Raw genomic sequence first — 22,861 nt, forward strand, 5'->3', positions numbered from 1 at the left:
CGTCCTCGCAGCACAGTGGTGTTGGAACAATAACAATAACAGTGGCATAGCAGTCTGGCTCAGTTTCAGCAGTGTTTTGATTGGCTGATGAGTCTCGCTCTAGAGTGACAGTCGTTTCAACAATTTGAGCAGTAAATCAAGGGGAGCTTTGGCAGAGATCGTTCTTGCCTCCCCTCTTGACAGTCAGTATATTGGGGCTCTTCTTGTCTGCTGCCTAATTCCCACTGCGCACAGCTTTCCACCAGGTATCTCGGTCATCAGTAGAACTATCCCAATGGACAGGATCAATGTCAGTCTCAACAATTCTCTCCTGCATACATTTTTGAAGCAAAGGCATAATCTTCCAATTGGCCTCAGATGCTTAAAAACCCTTAACAATATACAGAGGGGTCCAGAAAAAATGTAGACACTCTTTGATAGTAAATATTAATGGAACAAAATGACTTACCATTACAATTCTTGCAGGAGGGGAGGTTATTTAATGTGTTCAAAGTGTCCCCCCATTAGCAGCCAAACAACGTCTATGCCGCTGACTGAACTACTACTGTCATTGTTGCTGCTGAACTGCTGACTGAACTACGGCTGTCAGTGTTGCCGCTGTGATAGCCGCACAGGACGCCTTGATGGTTTCTCGTAGCTGGCCTCTGTCGATAAACTTCATTTTTCAAGGTCCCCCATAGGTAGAAGTCAAGAGGTGTAAGATCTGGAAACCGTGGTGGGTACTCAACAGCTCCGCTTCAACTTATCCATTGTCCAGGTAGATTTTCATCCAGGTAGGCTCCAACATCTCTGTGGTAGTGAGGTGGAGTGCCATCTTGTTGTAGGTAAAATCTTTCACTTCCAAACACCTCTCGGATGGCAGGTAAAATCGATGTTTGCAGCATATGAAGATACACCTCACCAGTTACAGTACCTTTAAAGAAGAATGGGCCTCTCAAACTGCATGATAATAGACCACACCACACATTAACACTGGGTAGATGAACATGTTTGTACAAGTGAACGAGAGGATTTTTAGGAGCCAGTACATGCAGTTGTGGCAGTTTACAGTACCGTTCAGTTTGAATTGTGCCTCGTCAGAACAGGTATCCATCCCTGCAAACTATTCATCCTAGCGAAGCATGCCTTCAAATCACTTGCAGTACTCCATCCTTTGATCTGGATCATCCTCGTTCATAGCGTGCAGCGATCGTGGAATGTACACTTTCCACTTTGCAGCCTTCAGAATTCGTCGTACGGTTGATCAGCTTACCCCGCTTTCACATGTACCCTGATTCACAGATTTTTTAGGTGACCTAGTAAAATGTTGCAACACAGTAGCGCTGGAAGCTGGACTTGTTGATGTTTTGGTCGGCCAGACCTTTCCTTATGCACATCCTGAAAAGTACCGTCAGCTTCAAATTTATCCCGAATACGATAAATTGTTGTACATGTTGATGGCCGAGTTCCATACACATTACACCATTGCCGTTGTACCTCCATCATGTTTTCGTACTTCCAGTACTACTTCAATATGACCTTGCGTTGCTCAAACTACAATCTTACTTCATTCATTGCTGCACTGTCATCTGCTGGAAAACGCACACCAAAATTGTCGTGCCATACACGTGACCTTCATCATTTGTTGAGAAAACAGTGGACTATGCTACCATGCATGAATTGCAACAATGTCATCTATCAAAGAGTGTCTTCATTTTTCTGGACCCCTCTGTACTTTATTAAAACAGAGTTACAGTAGAACCTCAGCAATTCTAAATAATAATAATAATAATAATAATAATAATAATAATAATAATAATAATAATAATAATATATTATTTAATCATTTACCTTGTCGATGTACAGCACTGTTGCCTGATGAAAGAGGCCGCCCGCTTCCTGCTTTGACACACACAGTTAGTAAGATGACGATCAATTGGCCAAGAAACGAGAAAAACCGCAGTTTATAAACCCTCGGGGAAAGTTCGAGATCATTCAAGATTAAACTAGCCACACCCTCTCACGTTTATTGGTCAATTTAAAAGTTACACTTAAAATCGAAGAAGAAGAAGAAGAAGAAGACTGTGATTGGTAGAAAATTAATTACAGAAATTAGGGATTGGCTAGATTCAAAACAGGCAGAAATAAAAAGGAAATATTGCCAACCAAAAAATAAATGAACATCAATCAGTAAAAAAACTTATGAATGAATACAAAACTTCTTTGAATTATAAGTCCTTATACCTCGCACCAGGGTGCATGATCATAGTTTTTAGTAGTGACATCTGCGGAAGAATGTCCAAACTTCTTGATGGATAGCAAACAAGATCGCTAAATTAGGAAAAGACATCGACTTCCTGAAACAATGCATATCCTACAATCTTACCCCCAAATTTCTTCAAAGTTGTACCAGAAAAAACATTTCTTCTCCTCACATGTTAAAAACCCAAAAAATAACCAACAAAATTTGGTTAAAAAAAGAAATTCGTTTCTTATACAAGAAAAAATCATTTTTAAACAACAGATTATACGAAACACATCTAGAAATTGCTAATCTTCTCCCGAGTGCACAATGGAACCTCTTCCTAACTCAAGTAGACGATAAATTATTTCATGTACTGTCAATCAAACAACAAACCCTAGAGAAAAAACTCAAAATTATTAAGAACAACTCTTCTTCACATAAATTCTAGTTTAAGAACCGTAACACATCCTCCAAAACTATTGAACAATTCCATCCTCCCATCGTAAATCTATCTAAAACAACTCTGAGTGATGATGAAAACTCAATCCTTTCGAAGGGCTTCAAACACAATTGGCCCAATCTCAACACTTTCAATGTAGCCACCAGTTTAATTATTGAATCTGAAATAGCCATTAACAAAATGCCAACAGATGAACAAGATGAAATCAGATATGAAGTAAAAAGGAAACTTGAAAAAATCTTCATTAACAAAAACAAAAACACTTCTCTTATTAATAATAATAATAATAATAATAATAATAATAATAATAATAATTTAATTAAAGATAATAAAACCATTTCAGATCTTAAAAAGAAAATCAATGACAATAATCTCATTATCACCAAATCTGATAAAGGCAACACTACTGTCATAATGGATAAAACTGACTACTTAGATAAAACCAAAAACTTTTTCAGTGACCCTTCTTTTTCTATAATAAAAAAAGACCCAACCACAAAAATCCAACGCCTACTCAAACATACTTTAAAAAACGTTTCCTTTCTCCTCACAGATCAAGAAAAAACTAAACTAATAAACATGAACCCTGGACTACCCACTGCCAAAGCCCTCCCTAAAATTCACAAAACTAACATTCCTATCCGTCCAATTATCAATTACAGACCCAGTCCCCTATACAACACTTCTAAATTCATCCAAACATTTTTACTAAAAAATTATCAATTTTTATCCAACAAATCTGTCAAAAACACTTTTGATCTAATCAACAAATTAAAAAATTTTGATATCCAACCAAATTTTTCTCTCCATTCTTTTGACATTGTCAACATGTACCCTAGTATTCCAATTCCAAAATTATTCCCCATTATAAACAACAACCTAAACAAATTCAGTAACCTAAGTAAACTTGAAATTCAAGACTTCATGTCTATTTTAAAATTAGTTCTCAACAATAATTATTTTACCTTTGACAACACCATTTATCAACAAGATGGCTTGGCTATGGGCTCACCTGCTTCTGGCATTCTTGCTGAAATTTACCTCGACTTCTTAGAAAACACAAGAATTAATAATAATAATAATAATTTCTCCAACATCCTCTTTTGGGCGAGATATGTCGACGACACATTGGTAATATTAAATGAGGAATCAACCAACGCAGCCTCTACACTTCTTCATCTCAACAACTTAGACTCTAACATTAAATTCACCCTCGAATCAGAACACAACCAAACTCTTAATTTTCTAGACCTAACTATTACTAGACATCCTACAAAATTTTCAGAAAACCAACCCAAACAGCAACTACAATAAGACAAGATTCTTCGCACCCCCAAGCTCATAAACGTGCTACTTATAACAGCTTAATTTTTCGTGCCTTCAACACCCCTATGTCCAAAAAAGATTTAAATAATGAATTAAACACCATCCGCAACATTGCTAAATTTAATGGCTTTAACAACTCCTTCATTAACCGCATCATCAACAAATTCAAACACCGTCCAAAAACCACTTTATCTAAAGACACAATAAAACCAACTGCTTTTCCCACCTTCACTTTTACTCAGGATGCTTATAAAATAACTAATATCTTTAAAAAACATAATATGAAAATTTCTTTTAGAACAAACAATAGAAGTCTTGATATCTTACACAACTCTAAATCTCTAAATAAGTCTAATGCTTTTTCTAAATCTGGTGTATACAGATTTAAATGCAACAACTGCAGTTCCTCCTACGTCGGACAAACTGGCCGCAACTTCAATATCAGGTACTCTGAACATGTCAACGCCATTAAATACAACAGATTCTCTGCCATAGGACAGCACATACAAGACTCCAAACATAGTTTCACCAGTATTGACAATGACATAAACATACTTAAAATCATTAACAAAGGCCCCCTCTTAAACATTACTGAAAATTGCTTTATCCACCTTGACCAGTACTTCAACCCTAATTTCAATTTAAACGACATTTCTGAAAAACCCAATATCCTTTTTGACTTCCTAATTCTTCTTCTCAAAAATTCCAAATTCCAAAACCCCAATTCTATTTTCCATGTCTTACATAGTTCCCACCCACATTTTCTACCTCCAATAACCCACCCTCCTAACCCACCTTAAACTACCCCTCCTTCATTTCCCTATCTTATCTTTCCTCATTACCATCTATCTTTCCTCATTACCATCTAACTTCAATTTCTTTTATTCTTTCTCTTATTTCACTATCACTCTTCCTCGTTTAATTTATTCTCCTCTTTCAAAAATTTTTGTCTTGCGCCAACTTCGACTACTTCAATCATAACCTAAAAATTTTTTCTTTTTAAAAATAGCGCACTGTGCATATAAGTTTTCATTTGTTTTCCGATATTGCGCTTTTTACTACATTTTTTTCTTCTCTCTACAATTGTTTTTTCAAGTCAACTCTTTACCAAGAACTTAACTGGAGTACGGGTGCTCATTCGGTTGTACTAATTGGCGTCGTATATTTTTATATACGTACTTGGCTTCCCGCAGCCGTGACAGGTTCTGGACCTTCGAAACGTTCTCCACTCTACTTTGGTGTTTGGCCGCAGCGCGTGACCTTGAGTGTGCCGCGCTGGTCACCGGGAGCTGGCGGCTTTCTACTACAGATCTGTTCGTCTGCGAATTCAAGCCTTTTTGATCTTCGCATGTTGATTGGTAGTGTTGTGACTTTGTGCAGGACAGAATATGTGGTGTCGTGTCTTTGTGCCTAACAGAGTGTGAAACTGACCTCCAACATTCATAAACATTTTACATTTTTTTTATGGCTGATGATGACCTAGACTAAGGTCGAAACCGGTCCCATTTAAATAGAAATGTGATTGCTACGTTTCTTTCTTTTGAGTATTGAATAGTTTGAACCTCCTTTCCAGTTATTTAATTTTTAACAAGGTAATGGCCACATAACATCTTTCTTTCTTGCTAGTTCCGCAGTTTAACCCAAGGGAAGGGTCCGAAACGTTAACTATGTAACCTTTTCTAAAATGTAACTTCTGCTGGCTAATGTAAAAAGGGTCATAAAATCTTCGACTGTAAATCGGGGATAGAGAGTGATGTACCCTCTCGAGCTCCCCTTCATCTTGGTTTGAGGTGACTACGTTTTTATAACTGTTTTCCATTCTGTAATGTGGTAACTTACTTTCCATACGAGTCACCTCAGTAGTTTGGGAATAGCCCCTGTTTCACCGGCCTAGTGCCCTTTAGGTTTTTAAATTTTCACTGTCTTGGAGCACTGTACGCCTCCATTCAGTTTGTGTTTCGGGCCATTTACTTAACCTGTTCTTTACGCAAAGGCCCTATAGGTTGGGTATGAGATACCCCTGTTTCAATTTGTAAGTTGGGCCATGGAAGGCCAAAGAGTGTAAGATTGTTTTGGTGTTGCCTTGAGTAGGCTTGAGAAACTGAGAGCACGTTAGCTCTTTTTCAAGTGTTGTAAAAGGTGCCTCTGGGAGGCTTGATATTGTAATTTTGGGAGCAAGTGCTATTTGAATTAGGGGATTTCTGCCCTTGTATAAATTTGTGCTCTTTTGTAAATTTGAGCTAGGAGCTCAGGAAAAGTAAAGTGAGGGCTTGAAGCCCACAATCTGTTAATACCACTAATCTTGTCCTTCCTAGACTTGTTTAATGTTTGCTACTTGTACCTCTAAAAATTGTTAAGTTTGAAGTTTTTGAAGATATAACCTTCAGTTTAAGTTTTAAATTCAATTCTTGACATTGTAGTTAGACCCATTCACCCCGGCACTTTCTTTCACCTCTGCGTTCCACGGGATACCCCGGAACAATTATTATTATTATTATTATTATTATTATTATTATCATTCCTTGGAAACAACTTGGTAAATGAAATGGAATTCGATGGGTAGTTATCAGTTTTAATGGGGCTTATGGAAGAAAGAGAGTAGAACTAGTTGAGTCAGCAAAGAGGATGCATCTGGATGTGTTAGGAGTTAATGATATTCAGGTAAGGGGGAAATAACTATAAGGTATATTTGATGGTGTTAAAAAGGAAAGGGCAGAGTGTGGGGTAGGGCTGTTCATCAGGAATAATATTGCATGCAACATAGTATGTAATTGAGTGAATGATGCGAGTAGATTTGGTAGTTGGAGAAAGTTTTATGAAGCTTTGAGTGACATCATAGTCAGGATCAACAGCAAGGATAGGATAGTGCTAATGGGCAATTTCAGTGCAAGAGTTAGAAATAGAACTGAAGGATTTGAGAAGTGATGGGTAGATTTGGGGAAGATATGGAGGCTAATATGAATGCTAAGTGTTTACTGGACTTCTGTGCTAGTATGGGATTAGCAATTACAAATACAGTCTTCAATAATAAGGCTATTCATTGCTACTCATGGGAAGGTAGGGGCACCAGATCCAAAATAGCCTGTATCATAACTGACTTTGAATTCAAGAAATGTGTTAGGAATGTGCAGGTATTCAGGAGATATTTTGATGATACAGACTACTATCTGATCTTTAGTGAACTAAATATCTCTAGGCCGAGGACAGAGAAAGTGAAATCTGTTTGCAGACAAATAAGGGTAGAAAATCTCCAGGACGAGGAAATTAGGCTGGAGTACATGGATATGATTAGTGAAAAATTCCAAACAATCAACAGTTAGCTGGTTCAGGATATAGAAAGATACTGGATAACATACAGGGATGCTGTAGTAGAATCAGGAAGGGAATGCCTAGTTACAGCTGATTATTATTATTATTTATTCTTCCTCAAATGAGTGAGGTTGCCGAGCCGACAAAGAATATCATACAATATAAATTTAGTACACAGTAAAAAACAATCAGTCTATTGATAATGTACTACTCCACCAGGGAATTGTTACCGCTAGAGATGGAGCGGGGCTGTTGTGTATATATTACGTCAGCTCGCCACGGTAAGGCTGCTGTGGACGGGAGAGGGGCAAGAGGGGGAACGCCCGTACAGTCATACAATGAGAACAGTACCACTAACCTGCTTGAAGTTACATTGTACTAGACGATGAAGGTCCTGCACACAAAGGATAGATACCAGGTTCTTCATCAGCTGTGTCGGTCTCACTGTTCTCACTATTGTCCGTGCCAGGTTCACTTGCAGTATCAGTATCCATATCACTTTGTTCAGTGTTGTCACGACACTCATTTTCATTTGTATTTTCATCATCACTATCATCACTGTCAAGATGATGATGATTATGCTTGTTGTTTAGAGGGGCCTAACATCGAGGTCATTGGGCCCTAATGGTACGAAATGAGATAACAACAAAAAATGCAAAGCATCCACTGACCAAAATTTAAAAAATGTCATGAAGAATGAATGGATGGACATGAACACAACAAAAAAAAAAAAAACAGTGGATCAGACTCAAAAAGGATTGTAAATAATAGTATTAGTGACCAAGGGCCTACTTATAAAGCACAATGATGCTAATGGCACTTATCGGTAGTAAAGGAGAACCATGATATTTCTCAAGCTGCGGTACTAATCAAAGGTAGCGTAAACTCACGGTGTTCCAAACATTAAGGTACTACTCACAAGTATTGTACGTCGTAAAGGTAATGCAGACCTATGGTGTTTCTCACACAATGGCGCCATTCATAGCCAACGCAAACCGATGAGGTTCCTCACCTAGGTGTACTAATCACGGGCGCCGGTATTCCCGTGGTGTTCCTACAGAGTGGGTACTAATCACTGGTAATGCAGACCTACGGTGTCGCTCGTATAGTGGTACAACTCACAGGCTACGCCCAGACGCGTGGTGTCGTTCACACGGGTACAACTCACAGGCAACGTCCAGACCTGCGGTGTTGCACACATGGGCTCGACTCACGGGTACTGGAAACCCACACTGAACCCCACTCGAGTGCTACGAATCACAAAACTATAGAGTACCTAACAGAGTGGTACTACTTGCAAGTAAATGCGACCGATGGTGTTCCGCGCGTGATGGTACTAATCAAAAGTAGTTTCATGGTTCTAATACAATCATTCGTTGGTCGCCCCTTTTAGTCGCCTCTCACGACAGGCAGGGGATACCGTGGGTGTATTATTCGTCAGCCTCCCCCACCCACAGGGGGTGTGTGTTTGGTCCGCGAGAGGTATTTTATTTCCCTCAAGTCCGCCGGCAAGCCGGTTAGGATGCCCCTATCCGCCACCTGAGATGCGCCACGTGGGAGTATCACGTCTCCCCTTGCTACGCCTGCGTAGCAGGTTCGTGGCGTCACTGTCAAGGCTAACATTTATGATGACATTTTCTATGGCTTCCTCCATTAACCCATCCCTGTACCAATAACTTTCCTCCATTGTTCGTACTTTTTCGCAAGCTTTTGCCCAATCCTGTTGAGTGATTTCACGTAAAGAAGTGTTGGTCAGTTCCTTTAGGGTTTTTAATCTAATAGCAGTGACATTTTTAGCAGCAATCTTTTGTTTTAACAAATTTCAAATAAGTTAAATCGGATTAAGGTCACAATGGTATGGAGGGAGCCTTAAGACAGTAAACCCCTTTTGTTCTAACATTGTATTGACTCTGTATGCCGGTTTTGGCTTATTACGTGTTATAAGTTTCAAAAGTTCATCTCGTCTCCAAGTGGGATCACAATATATGTTATGCTGAGTAAGCCAGTCTACCATTTCAGCCTTACGAGATGCATTAGTGGGGGCTTTATTGACCTGCACAGCATGATAGGATGCGTTATCGTTAACAACTATGCTCTCGGGTGGAATATTTGGAATAAGTTTATCTTCTACCCATTTCTGATAATTGCAGCTATTCATTTCATCATGGTAATCTTGTGATTTGGATTTTGAGTCATAAATTAAATCTGCTCCCTCTATGAGACCCATTTTCCCTCCCGCATGGACAACAATAGCTCGTTGTCCTGGATTGTGATTCGTCATAACCCCTGCGACATCTTCATGTTGCCAACAATTTTTTACAGTGTAGTGTGTATGAACCTACATTTCATCCGTGTACACTACTGGTTTATTTGGACCCTTCGCGTTATTTCTTATAGCTCGTAAGTAGTCCGCACGTCTAGCAACAATGTCTGACCTTTCTGCGAGGATAGTTCGTTTATTTTTATACTTCCGGAAATAAAACCCCATTTCTTTTACAATTTTCCGGAAAGTTTCCTTTCCTCCCTTAAACTGTATTTCATGTTTCGCAAATACAAGCTGTTTCCGCAGTGTTGGAATGTCTTTCTTTTGTTCATAATACTCTAGGAATTTTCTACGAATAGGACATTTATCAAAGTCATCTATAGAAATCACTTTTCTTTCAGACCGTTTTTTCGTGGTGTTGTAACCTTTTTGCCGGTTTTCTCCGCCTTTTCAATGTCTTTCAAAATATTTCTTACGGTTTTTTCGGACTTACCAACCGTATGTGCCACCCTTAAAATTGCTTTTTGAAGAGGTATAATTACTTTGTTCTCTTTTTTCTCTTGCTTACAAAAGTGCACGACATTGTATATCATTTTCTTCTCTGCGGAATGAGTCCATTTCCCCCCTTTTCTGTTTTGGCGTTTCCATTATTATCATTATTATTTTATTATTATTATTATTATTATTATTATTATTATTATTATTATTATTATTATTATTATTATTATTATTATTCGTCCTATGTACTGTGTACTATATGTTAAAGTACATCTACTCCACTTCTCCACGAACAATACAGTCTATTAACTGTTTTTACTTACATACTACTTAATTACGTACACGGGTTTACTAATCTACAACGCACGAATCATTCACTCACACGACATGCGATGAGGTTTCGCTGTCGACAACTGCACTTCTATCGGAGGCGTGTAGCTGGGCGGAGCGCATTAGTTCCGATTTCCGTCACCGGCAACAATTCGCTGGCTGGGTTATACAGAAAACAAAGAAGCAGCAGATAAATTACTTTAATTGATTTAATTGAATGGATGGAGCATAGAGGTGATGCCTCAAGATCGCTATCGAGGCTTTCAATGTTTGTATGCCCCAGCTCACAATGGTCTCATTTGGTACACCAAAGCTCAAATGTGCAAGTACAAATTATGAAATTCGATCTTTACTGTAATCGACTATCGATCTGACTCTCGTGCTACAAATAGTTATTTGATACTTGTCACAGTATTTTCAACATAATATATATAAACACATACACGAAAAAAAGATTTGGCTCATGAATGAACTTTCTTAGTAGTACCGTACTCAATTTATGATGAAAGCCATGAATTGCAAGTCTTGTCAAAACAAATCTTAATGGTTGATTTTCATTCATCCATCTCCTGTCAATCATTGCGTCAGTAGTGTAGAAGTCTTGAGGTATTTCTGCACATTTTTGTTTTCTTCTCTGGATCACTTTAGTTGTTGATTAGTAGCAGGTAATGGTAGATTCAGAATAGTAACAGTAATAAAGAATCTTAGAAGTGGAGGGAAAATGAAATTGAATAGTGTTTTGGGTAAAGCAGATGTTCGTGTAATATTTCCTGGACAAGTGGAAGGAATATTTTGAAAATCATCTCAGTGGAAAAGGAAATCTTTCTCAAGACATTGCAAACAACCAAGGTAATGAGGAGGAGGACAACCAAGGCATCGGTCGATTCATCAGTGGCAATCCATTTGCATGAATCGCCAAGTTCAGTTGTAATCGTTCCCATCGTGTCAATGTAGCAGGAGTCAAATAGTTTTTCCAGAATGTTGATTCATCCAGAATACTGAAGTTGCAATCTTTGCGTAGCAATCCTTGAACCTTCGGCATTCCAACTTTATACCATGGTATGTTTGCAGCTGCAATTGCCATGCACAAATCTTTATTAAATTCACTGGTAGAAGAAGGTTCCAGTGTCCATTGTGTAAGAAGAACTTGTATCTTCGATGGAGCACATTTTATATTTCTCACATGAAGATCAATTTTTAAATGCTGTTCTAATTGTAACTTCATGGGGCACTGAATACATTTGTCATTCACTCTGCATAGCACGATTTTACCATCACTTGTAAAGGTTCTATCAATCAAAATCCAATATTTTAACTTTGACGCTAGTTTGGATGTGACTGGTGCCATAGGGATTCGCTAACTGTGACTGAGAATAAGGTTTGAGCAATTGTTGTTTTTGCCAAGCGGTCATCGGAGCCGCAGGGTAACTTTCACTTTGTGTCTTTTTCCGTAGCAGCAGCGACATGTCATTGACCCACCCTTCACACTGTACCGTTACTTCTAAAGGGATGTACAAACCATCAACATAGCTAAGGGATGCAAATTTTGACAGAATACTTCACTTTATATTGTTAAATTATTTTTAGATGTTGGTGACGTACAGGCTTTTAAAATTACGTATTTTCAAGTGTTTAATTAAAAAACATAAATCAATGTAAAATTAGTGAAAAAAATCATGTTTTCTTTCAGATGTGAAGTATCCTTCAAAATATTTAAAATATGTAATATTTATCAAAATATTTATTGTGCATCAAAATTTGTAAAAATATGTAACTTTAAACTCCTGGAATAATGGTCCTTTTAGTGTGATTCGCTGACATTTTACCTTGTTCTTGTAGCTACTTATATGAGAACAGAATATGTAATTATATATAATCCGAGCTCTAGTGATTGTATTGCATGTAATATTATATTTTTTTCCATCTTGCGGTTAAGGCTGAAGATGACCCAAATAACAGGGTCAAAACTAGTCTCAACATTTAATAAAGATAATTAGACTTTATTTAACTGGTATTATAGGAGGACCTTCCTTCCCCGTTGTTAAGGAAGTCAGCTCCTGGACAAAACTGTTTTTACACTAGTCTGTTTTCAGACCAACCTTGCTTTATGGGACTGAAAGCTGGGTGAACTTGGGATATATTCATAAGTTAGAAGTAACAGACATGAAAGTAGTGAGAATGATTACTGGTACAAACAGGTGGGAACAATTGCAGGAGGGGACTCTGAATGAAGAGATAAAGGCCTAGCAATACATTGAATCCCTCACTGATGTCATAAAGAAAATGGCACCTGCAGTTCTACGGATGAGTAAAGTGTGTGGGTTCGATCAGACTGACCAGCAAGACATGGATGTACTACAAGAACCTCCATCCGAATCTTGGATACAGTGGATACATTGACAGAATAAGAGATGACCCTAAAACAATCTAGCAATAAAGAGGACCACGTACAGAAACTACATCCTTTAAAGGGTGATTGCTATTGTTACAAATAAAGCACCGTTTGTTTTATTGCTCTATTTTATTTCTTGATCACCCAATAAATGCACATAATGATGATGATGATGCTTGTTGTTTTAAGGGGCCTAACATCAAAGGTCATCGGCCCCTAATGGTACGAAATGAAAGAACAAAAATTGCAAAGGCATCCACTGACCAAAATAAAAAGAAAATATGGCATGAAGAATGAATGGATGGACAGGAAATCAACAAAACACAAAATAAACAAACAAAAATCAGTGGATCGGACGCAATACAGATCGAAAATAACATTATTACCGACCAAGGAACGACTTATAAAGCACAATGATGCTTGGTGTCTAAAGGGGGTGCAAAATCCACGTCTAAGGCCCCACAGAATGGTACATGTCGCGAGTAAAATAGAACCATGGTATGTGTCATGTTGGGGTATTAATCAGAAGTAGCGAAGACTCACGGTGTTCCACAAAAGATGGTACTACTCACAAGTATTGCAATACGTACAAGTAACGCAGACCTATGATGTGTCTCACACAGTGGCCCAACTCAGAGTCAACGCAAACCGAGAAGGTTCCCCACCTAGGTGTACTAAACACGGGCGCCGGTATTCCCGTGGTGTTCCTCACATAGTGGGTACTAATCACAGGCAACGCAGACCCACGGTGCTGCTCATATAGTGGTACAACTCACAGGCTACGCCCAGACCCGCGGTGTTGCACACATGGGTACGACGCACGGGTACTGGAATCCACCAGGCCAGGCTTTTACTGCTACTAATCACAAACCTATTTCGTACCGAATTTAGTGGTACTACTCGCAAGTACAGGCAACCTATGGTGTTCCCCGCGTGATGGGACGATTCAAAATTAGTTTCATGGTTCTAATTCAGTCAGCCCTTGGTCGCCCCTCTTAGTCGCCTCTTACGACAGGCAGGGGATACCGCAGGTGTATTCTACATGTGCGTCCCCCACCCGCAGGGGGTAGTGTGTTTGGTCCGCGAGAGGTATTTTATTTCCCTCAAGTCCGCCGGCAAGCCGGTTAGGACCCCCCTATCCGCCACCTGGGACGCGCCACGTCGGAGTATCACCTCTCCCCCTGCTACGCCTGCGTAGCAGATAAATGCACATAAACATACAATTCTCTTCAACCATGAATGACCACACTTAGTAATTGCGGCTATTTACAAGTCTCTGTTCCTTGACAGGCCTTTCACTTGTGGCCACAAGTCCAGTCACCCCACACAGCACCTGCATGCAGACTGATAGATTTGGGAACAGAGCTGGTCACACAACACACGATGAATGTTCCTTAGTTTGACTCCAGAGGCAGTCCAGTAATTCGTGCAGTGAACAACTAAACAGCTCAACAGTGTTAAACAGGAGGGCAATACTCCTCACAACAATGACCATTAACACTGTTCCAGTTACACTTACGGATAGCTGTTCCATTTGCTGACTCAGTCCACAGAAGACACACATACAGTACTCTAAGGCAGTACACACAGTATTCTGTTCCATACCCAAAGGTACGCTGACTCCAGTGGGACACTGTCAGCAGCTAACAGCTGTCCCAGTCCAGCAACTTACTCGACCCTCAGACACAGCAAAAAACAACTACTCCTCATGCAGACTCTGGTGGGACACTAGCGACAGTCAAAACCACTGTCACCCTCAGCCCAGCCACCAAACCCCAACACACTCAAGTCCAACTCCAACACCAACACTGACTGACTGTTTGCGGCTAGCGTCCTTTTTATAGCGGACTGATGACCTTAACTGTTAGGCCCCTTTAAACAACAAGCATCATCATCATCACCACCTTTTTATAGCATGGGTGATGCGTACCAGAATATTTACAATGTGGCCAAAGACGGAACATTCTCGTTGCACCTTGCGGAAATAGACAGGGGAACTGTATGAAGAAAACAATACACAGAAAGGTTGGCCACGCCCTCCAGGCCAGCTGGGAGATTCCCGGTCATGTGACTCACTAGTCCCTTCTAGGAAGGGACTACCACAGGGCTGGCACATAACACTAGAGCAAACACTCAAGAAAGAGAGAAGAAAGGAAGTTCTCTGCTGAACAAAGACAACAGATAAGCCAGTGCATGAAAATTTACTGGCGAAAATGAAAGAAAAGGAAGTCTATTTCTCAGTAGTACTTGATATGAGAAAATTATTGTACAGTTCTATAGTTGCATATACTAAAACAGATATAACCAACAAGTATAAAGAAAACAACAGATATACCATTAAAGAGTAATGTCCAGATTTGTGCCTTTGATATCACACAGTGAAGAGTCTCCAAACCATCTTCTTCGAAAGCTCTAAGTGGACAGTTCTCCATGATGTGTGTCATCACAGTTGCATGATCTACTATCTTTGAATTCCCACGTTTTATCATAAAACCATCTGAACTAGCTGGGACTGTGATCTGTTTGGATTACTTGTAAAATCTGTAATTTACTGTAATGAAATTTATTATTCATAATAATGCCGTTACAAATTCAGTATAAGCAGCCATGAGGCTACATAGCATAGTGGTTAGCAGGTTTAGTTCCTTACACCAAAAGAAGTTTCCCAATTTTTCTGGTGAACTGAAAGTTACCCACATTAAGAGAAAAATACAGTATTATAAAACAGTACATTACAAATTTTAGTAATGCATTTTTATTCTACAAATGTGTGCTATAAGTACAGTACAGAATAGGGTACAATACAAAATTACTTTCAGTATTTGTGAAATGAAAAAATTGAAGTACTCCAATGAACAACACTGTATGGCACATTTTCCATTTTTTACAGTAGAGGTAAAAAATCTAAATAAAAATAAATAATAATTTAGTCCTTATATCAGGGAAACAGGCATGTAACATCATCACAATACATATTAACTGTTAATCAGCTGTCTATAATAGAACGTTTCAACATCGAAGCTGTTTTAAAGCAAATATCAGTTGAATAATGATGTATGTTACTTAGTGGAACAATGCTGTATGTTATTTATTGATGAACTTAGTAACAAAACATGGATTTCTAATGTTAAAAACATAAAAAAAACAAAGAAAAGCCTAAAGAAAAACATAGCAGATGTAACACTTTAAGGTTATGTAGCATGTAAGTACCGTAATTACTTGTGGTAGCACACACTTCTTAATCAAAACAAAATTTTATAAGCATATCACTTCAGAACTAATGTAACAAGTTTTAACATATTTCAAAGAGTACACATTTTTTCTTCCAATGTCAGAAATTGGTAAATAAGTTGGCAGGTAAGGGCCAGTTCATATTACACATGCAGAGCAGTGCTGAGCAGCCATGATCCAGTCTTGGTCAAGATCGCCCCTGCATATTTTAACCCCTTGCAATGACGGATAATTCTGTCATTGTCCGCGGGTTCCCATAAATGCAATAACGGAAATTTCCATCCACTCTCTTTATTGCTTTTGTTGAGGTTTACTTGGATACATATCGATATTTCTTTGCAATCCCAACATGTCTGCGAGATGTTGGTAATTGTATTTCAGCTATTTTTCCCCTTCAGCTACGCATTTCGCCGCCAAAGAGTCTAAATATGATCGAGTAAATTACCGCGTATAGCTTTAGCAAATACAGTAGAGACAATACACGACACTTACGGATTTCGCCTTGCTAAAATGGGAGACAATTCGACGGTGGCGCTCCTAGTGACTTGACCTGAACAAATCGCGCTAAATTCAAATATCAATGGAAATGTATATACGGAAATGGATAAATAAATTACGTCTAGAAAGACAGTGGTATTGAGATATTAACTTCGAAGTTGCTAAAGCAATTCTGGATAAATGAATGAAGAATTATTTAAAAGGTTATTATTCAAAGATTGAAATTAGACATATACACAAGGTGTGAAATGGACTGCTGTGAAATGGCTTGATCTTTCATTTATGCATTACTTTTTTAGCTTTAGCATACCTGCTTGAAATCTTACGGTTGGATTTGTCTTTTTTCCTCATTTAAAAACAATGTATCATCACATTAAGCCATTTGTCAATAAAAATATCGGCACATTCCATACACATATGATGCAATGAATTAACATTTAATAGCTGGACAATTTTCCTCTTAACATGAAGCCTACTAACAGAAAGAAAATCTACAAAATCCCGGCTTTAATCTGAGAAGAGGGATAAAAGAAAGAAAAGTTTGAAAATGTTGTCGATAGTGATGCTTTGAGGAATATTTACGTACAATTAGAGTAAAAATGTAACATACCCTTGGCTGTATAGTCGAGGATTTTTAAAGTCGCTGGCCTGGAAATGATCTGAACAGATCTTATAATTCTTATACAAGTGTAACGTCCCTTCTTTCTTGTACAATTTATCCAAATCGCTTCTGTGACATTTCAAAACCCACAGATCACACCTACAACAACACATCGGTATTGAAGGTTAACTGCTGCACTATACAATAAAATATGCGTATTATATTTTAAGCCCGTTAAAACATGGTTCGAGCAGGTCAGAAGATTATGAAGTACTATAAAAATCTCTGTCACTGGAAGAATATATATGCAAACACAATATTACTTACATGTTCTTGTCACGAGGGAACCTGAAGAACGAGCGCGCATTTTTCTCTACTTCGTAATTACTGCAGCCAAACACAGCACATACCTTACCCCTCATGTTGAGAGGAGATATCAAGGAATGACACACGCTACTATTTAATTATGTCAACTCACTGAAAACGCATAAATAACACCAAAAACTTCACACAAAAATACACGTGCTCTTATGAGAGTATCAGTACTGTTCAGGTCTATCCGCTAGAGTGAGCTCCAATAGCTGTCCCTCGATATCTCTCTCAGTGTCGTGTATTGCCTCTACTGTATTTGGCTTTAGTGAAGGTAAAGTCAATTGTCATAGCCGAGTCGGATGAAGCTTGAATATTACGTTTTTCGGAGGAAAGCGATGTCAGTGACGGTTTTTACGATGAAAGTGATACTGAATTACCTTCCAGTGACGTTATTATTAGTAGTTCCGAAGAATTAGATGACATTATTGGACAAAATGAAGACGGGGACGCAGGTGAACGTGTGCATAAACTAGAAGACTGGAAGTGGACACAAGCAGACAATGTACCAAATAATATGTGGTGTATTATAGATGGAGAACTGAACTCTGTGGTAGCAAGAAGATTAGGCGAGAATCCAGGGAAGGCTGAAGTGCTAGCGTCGTTCATCACATGCTGAATCCTGGAAAAGGAGGCCCAGCTTTTCCAGTTTCAGGGTCGATGTTGCGGAAGGTGTTGTTCTGCCTAATTATCAAACCAGAGGCCGGCCCAGTGCAGGAAGTACACCAGCGAGGTTACAAGGAAAACGTTGTAGTCACTTTTTGTCAAAATTACAGTGACAGCAAGCAACGCATCTCCATCCAGAAGGTACAAGGTCTGTTATGACAGAGGAAAAAATCCCAAGGGAAAGAACAGGGGTGAATCCTGTTATGAATGTGATAAGTGTAAGGTAGCACTGCACGTAGAAGAGTGTTTTAAGATCTACCACACTGTGTTGAACTATTGTTAGAATGTGAACTGTGTTTCAGTGTGTTTAACTTGCTGTAGCAAAAGTGTTCTCTTTTAAGCTAGATTAAATCGCAATCATTGTATATTTATTTTCAAGAAAAATTGCAGTTCAGTGGGTTAAATGGAAGTGTTCTCACTAGACGCTCTGTGCCATGGAAATCAAGGTCTGTTGGCTGTCGAGCCGCCTTCAGCCCCTGAATATTAACATTTTTACCTCATTACTGTTAATTATTAGTATATAATGCACAATAAAGTAGGAAATAAGAAGAAACCCTCTTTCATTCAAATGTCGTCAAATATAGTGTGGCAGCTAATGTGTTGAAATTATAATCCATCTTTCACAATGGTGCCTAAATTCAATATCAGTCGAAACATTTGAAAAGAACAAAAAAATAGCACATACATTAATGTATAGGAACACGAATATCATGAGTGGCAATCTGGAGACTGGAAATTTTATGTACCGCAGTAGGAATAACACATACAGCGTTGTTCGGCTCATCTTATATGGAAGTGTCTTTCCAGCCACCTTTTTGCCCCTTCAGCTTTTGTATGGCATTCCGGAGTCCCTTAACTTCTTCCATTTCATACCATTCCACTGAGACGTAGGCCTATTAATTTTTCATTTCCTTGACCTATTAAGTCGTTTTATAGTGCTTGGTAAATCATGTATACTTCCAGCGTCCGCCATCTTGTTTGCTACACAGCATTATTCCATTGAAGTGCTTCGGATATCTGTCTTTTACTGCCACCTAGAGATGGATATTACTGGGCGAGTTGGCCGTGCGGTTAGGAGTGCACAGCTGTGAGCTTGCATCCGGAAGATATTGGGTTTGAACCCCACTGTCGACAGCCCTGAAGACGGTTTTCCATGGTTTCCCATTTTCACACCAGGCAAATGCTGGGACTGTACCTTAATTAAGGCCACGGCTGCTTCCTTCCAATTCTTAGGCCTTTCCTGTCCCATCGTCGCCATAAGACCTATCTGTGTCGGTGCGACGTAAAGCAACTAGCAAAAAAAAAAAGAGCGTTGTTTGGCGGCGTACTTCAATTCTTGCATCAGTGTCCAGAAACCTGTGGGGAGAAAATGAAAAAATGGCGTATGGCTTTTAGTGCCAGGAGTGTCCAAGGACAAGTTCGGTTCGCCAGATGCAGGTCTTTTGATTTGATGCCCATCGGCGACCTGCATGTCATGATGAGGGTGAAATGATGATGAAGACGACACATACACCCAGCGCCCGTGCCAGCGGAGTTAACCAATTACGGTTAAAATTCCCGACCCTGCCGGGAATCGAACCTGGGACCCCTGTGGCCAAAGGCCAGCATGCTAACCATTTAACCATGGAGCCACACTCTGTGGGGAGAACAGAGTGGTTTTGGAATGATATTGGACTATGACAAGGAAGTGTGCTGTCACCACTGTTATTCATAATGGTTATGGGCAAAATTGTAAAGGAGACAAAGGTAAAATATGGGGACAGGGAGCTGATGATATTGTGGTGTAGGCAGCAAACAGAGAGGAAATACAAGGGCAACTCGGAATGTTGAGTGAGATTATGGAAAAATATGGAATGAAAATCAATGTAGGAAAGAGCAAGACAGTGGTGTTTACTAGAGGAGAAAGGGAAAGGAATTGTAAAAGTAAAGAGACATAACCTTGAAATTGTGGAGAGCTTCAAGTACTTGGGAAGCAAACTGATACAGGATGCGGGGCTGGACATGGAGATTAGTAAAAGGATTCAACATGGAAATGCATACTACCAGAGTGTAGGCAACCTGGTGTGGAGGAAGGAAGTACCAATGAAGTGTAAAGAGGTGATGTACAGTATAAGATGTATTACTGCCCAATACTGAGATATGCAGCAGAGACCTGGACACTGACAAAGAGACAGAATAAAATTGAGGCAGTGAAATGAAATTTTGAAGTATGATAGGAAAGATAAGAAAGGACAGAGTAAGAAATGAGAACGTCAGGAATAAAATCAGAGTGGAAATGCTTTTCAACGTAATGGAGAGGGATAAACTTAGATGGTTTGGACATGTTAAAGAATGGAAGAGGGGAGGAGGATGCTGAAGGAGATGACGGAAACCCAGATAGGAGGAGGGAGGTCAAGAGGGAGACTCAGACTGAAGTGGCTGAAAACAATCAAGAATCGTATCATTAGAAGAAACCTGGATTGGAACAAAGTTAAGGAGGAACAGTGATGGTCGGTTAGAGGAAGATGGAAAGGTGCCATAAACATCCCAACTTGGCAGGAACTGAATGAGGGAAATGGATTAAGATGACAAAATTACTTGCAGAATTTACCATTTATGTTTTATAACTTAACTTCTGTTAGAGGTACATTATACTTGAATTTAATTATCAGTGTGCTATATTTGGATTCCATCCTCCTAAATGCTAACTTAAATGATGGGTTCAGAGCCAGTGTAGCCTATCAACAAACTGGAGAAACGTGAGGTAAAGTTCGGCTTTAAATAAGAAATTACTATTTGATATTTAGATTGATGCTTTCATAGCACATAATTGTAGACTTGATAATAAGCTTTTGGGCTGCTGCTGTGTCAGAAAACAAGGTGAAGTTCTTTACATTTTGCAGAGAACTTGCTTTGTGTCGTCAGAAGAAAATCTTGTCTGTTCGGAAGCAAGACAAGATTTTTTTCTGCAGACATGGAGCAAAGTCCTTTTCCTGCCTTTTCCTTTCCTTCTCTTGATCTTCCCTTCCATTATGAGCTGAGACAATTCATATCTTTCATACCTGAGGACCTGACCGAAATATACAATTTTTCTTAATTTAATGGTGTGAAGCAGCTCCCTTTTCGATCCTCTTTTGCATAGTATATTCTGGTTGTTCATCCATGCTGTTCAGAGTATTTTCAGCATACACTGCCTGTCAAAAATATTGGAGCAGTCAGAAGGGGAGGAGGAAACAAAATGAAACTTCACATGTTGAGAGGTTATCTAATGTTATTTCATTGATTACTTTACTAATTTACTAAGAACTTGGCAGTGCGAGCCCACTTATCAGTATGACCACCCTCTCTGGCGTGGATTCAAGCACTGATTTGGTTGAAAAGGGTGTCATAAAGCTGTTGTATCCTCTCCTGAGGCAAACTGGCCCACAACTGTTGTAACTGGTCCTTGATATCTTGGATACTGGCACTGGGACGGAGTGGACGTCCAAGCTGATCCCACACATGTTCTATCAGGGACAAATCTGGGGATCTTGCTGGCAACAGGAGTATCTCAACATCACACAGACAGTTCATATAGACACATGCCGTGGGTTGAAAACCACTGTTGAAAAGTGGTAGCACGATACTTTTGAGAATGCAGAATGTCCATGATGCACCGTTGTGCTGTCAGAGTTCTCTCAATCACTATCAGCTGTGACCATGATGCCAGAAGTAACACCTCTGTGCCTCTCCAAAACATTAGAAGAATGGGACCTCTCCCCAGGTTGCTGCTATACTCGCAGGTGATGATCATCCGGTATTGTGCAGGACTGCAGTTCATCGCTGAGCACACTGTGACACCATTCATCAGCAGTCCATGCTTCCCGGTCACGGCACCACTCCAAATGTAGCTATTTGTGTTGTGGTGTCAATGACAGCCTACGCATAGAAGGGTAATTCCCTAGTGCGGCTGCTGCTAGTCTGCAACCAATGTTGCGTGATGACACACAATGTTGCAGGGACTCAATTACTTATTCTTGGATGGTAGGCGCAGATGTGAAGGGGTTACGATATGCTTGGTGCACGATACTACGGCGATCCCCCCTTTTGGGGGTCAGACGCGGTTGACCGGAACCTTGGTGACGACGAGTATGCCTGTCCTCACATTCCCATGCAGTCCAACATCGGGCCACTTTCATATCTGAATGCTCCACAAATGTGGATATTTGCACGATTCGACCAGCCGGCCAAATGAAGACCCCACAATGAGGCCCCTTTCAAACTCGGTCGGTTGCTAATAACGCTGTCTCGCACTAGTACATGGCATCTCCGTGTCCTTCTCAATGATCACTCAACAACTGAAGCTGTTCATGCACCTTACATTCCTTACCGGGCCTGGTAGAATACTAATGCACTCTGGTGGCCATTCTACCTGTCACAGAGAATTGCAACTCCGAAAATTTACATACCCACCTATGGTGTGTACGTGTACTTAGTTACATTAACATATGATCATTCCTTCTGGGTGCTTCAATTTTGTTTATCAGGCAGTGTAACATCTCAAAATCTTCAAGTTCATGCTCCATAGCTGCTTGAGAGCCCCTGTTTCTACTCCAAGTAGGAGGACAGACCAAACATAGAAATTAACGCGTCGCAAAATCTCATTCGTAGATTTAAATTGAGTTGAGGTTGACAGAGAAATTGTTTCATTTGTATAACTGCTTCTTGCTAACTCA

At 39.5% G+C, this 22,861-nt stretch overlaps 1 protein-coding gene across 1 annotated transcript in view; it reads left to right on the forward strand.

The window, feature by feature from the left end:
• rt (Protein O-mannosyltransferase rt) overlaps positions 1–22,861 on the forward strand; it is a 120,698-nt gene that overhangs the window by 9,025 nt on the left and 88,812 nt on the right. The window lies entirely within an intron of this gene.

Source organism: Anabrus simplex, chromosome 4 (genome assembly GCF_040414725.1).
Source record: "Anabrus simplex isolate iqAnaSimp1 chromosome 4, ASM4041472v1, whole genome shotgun sequence".
NCBI classification, from domain to species: Eukaryota; Metazoa; Arthropoda; class Insecta; order Orthoptera; family Tettigoniidae; genus Anabrus; species Anabrus simplex.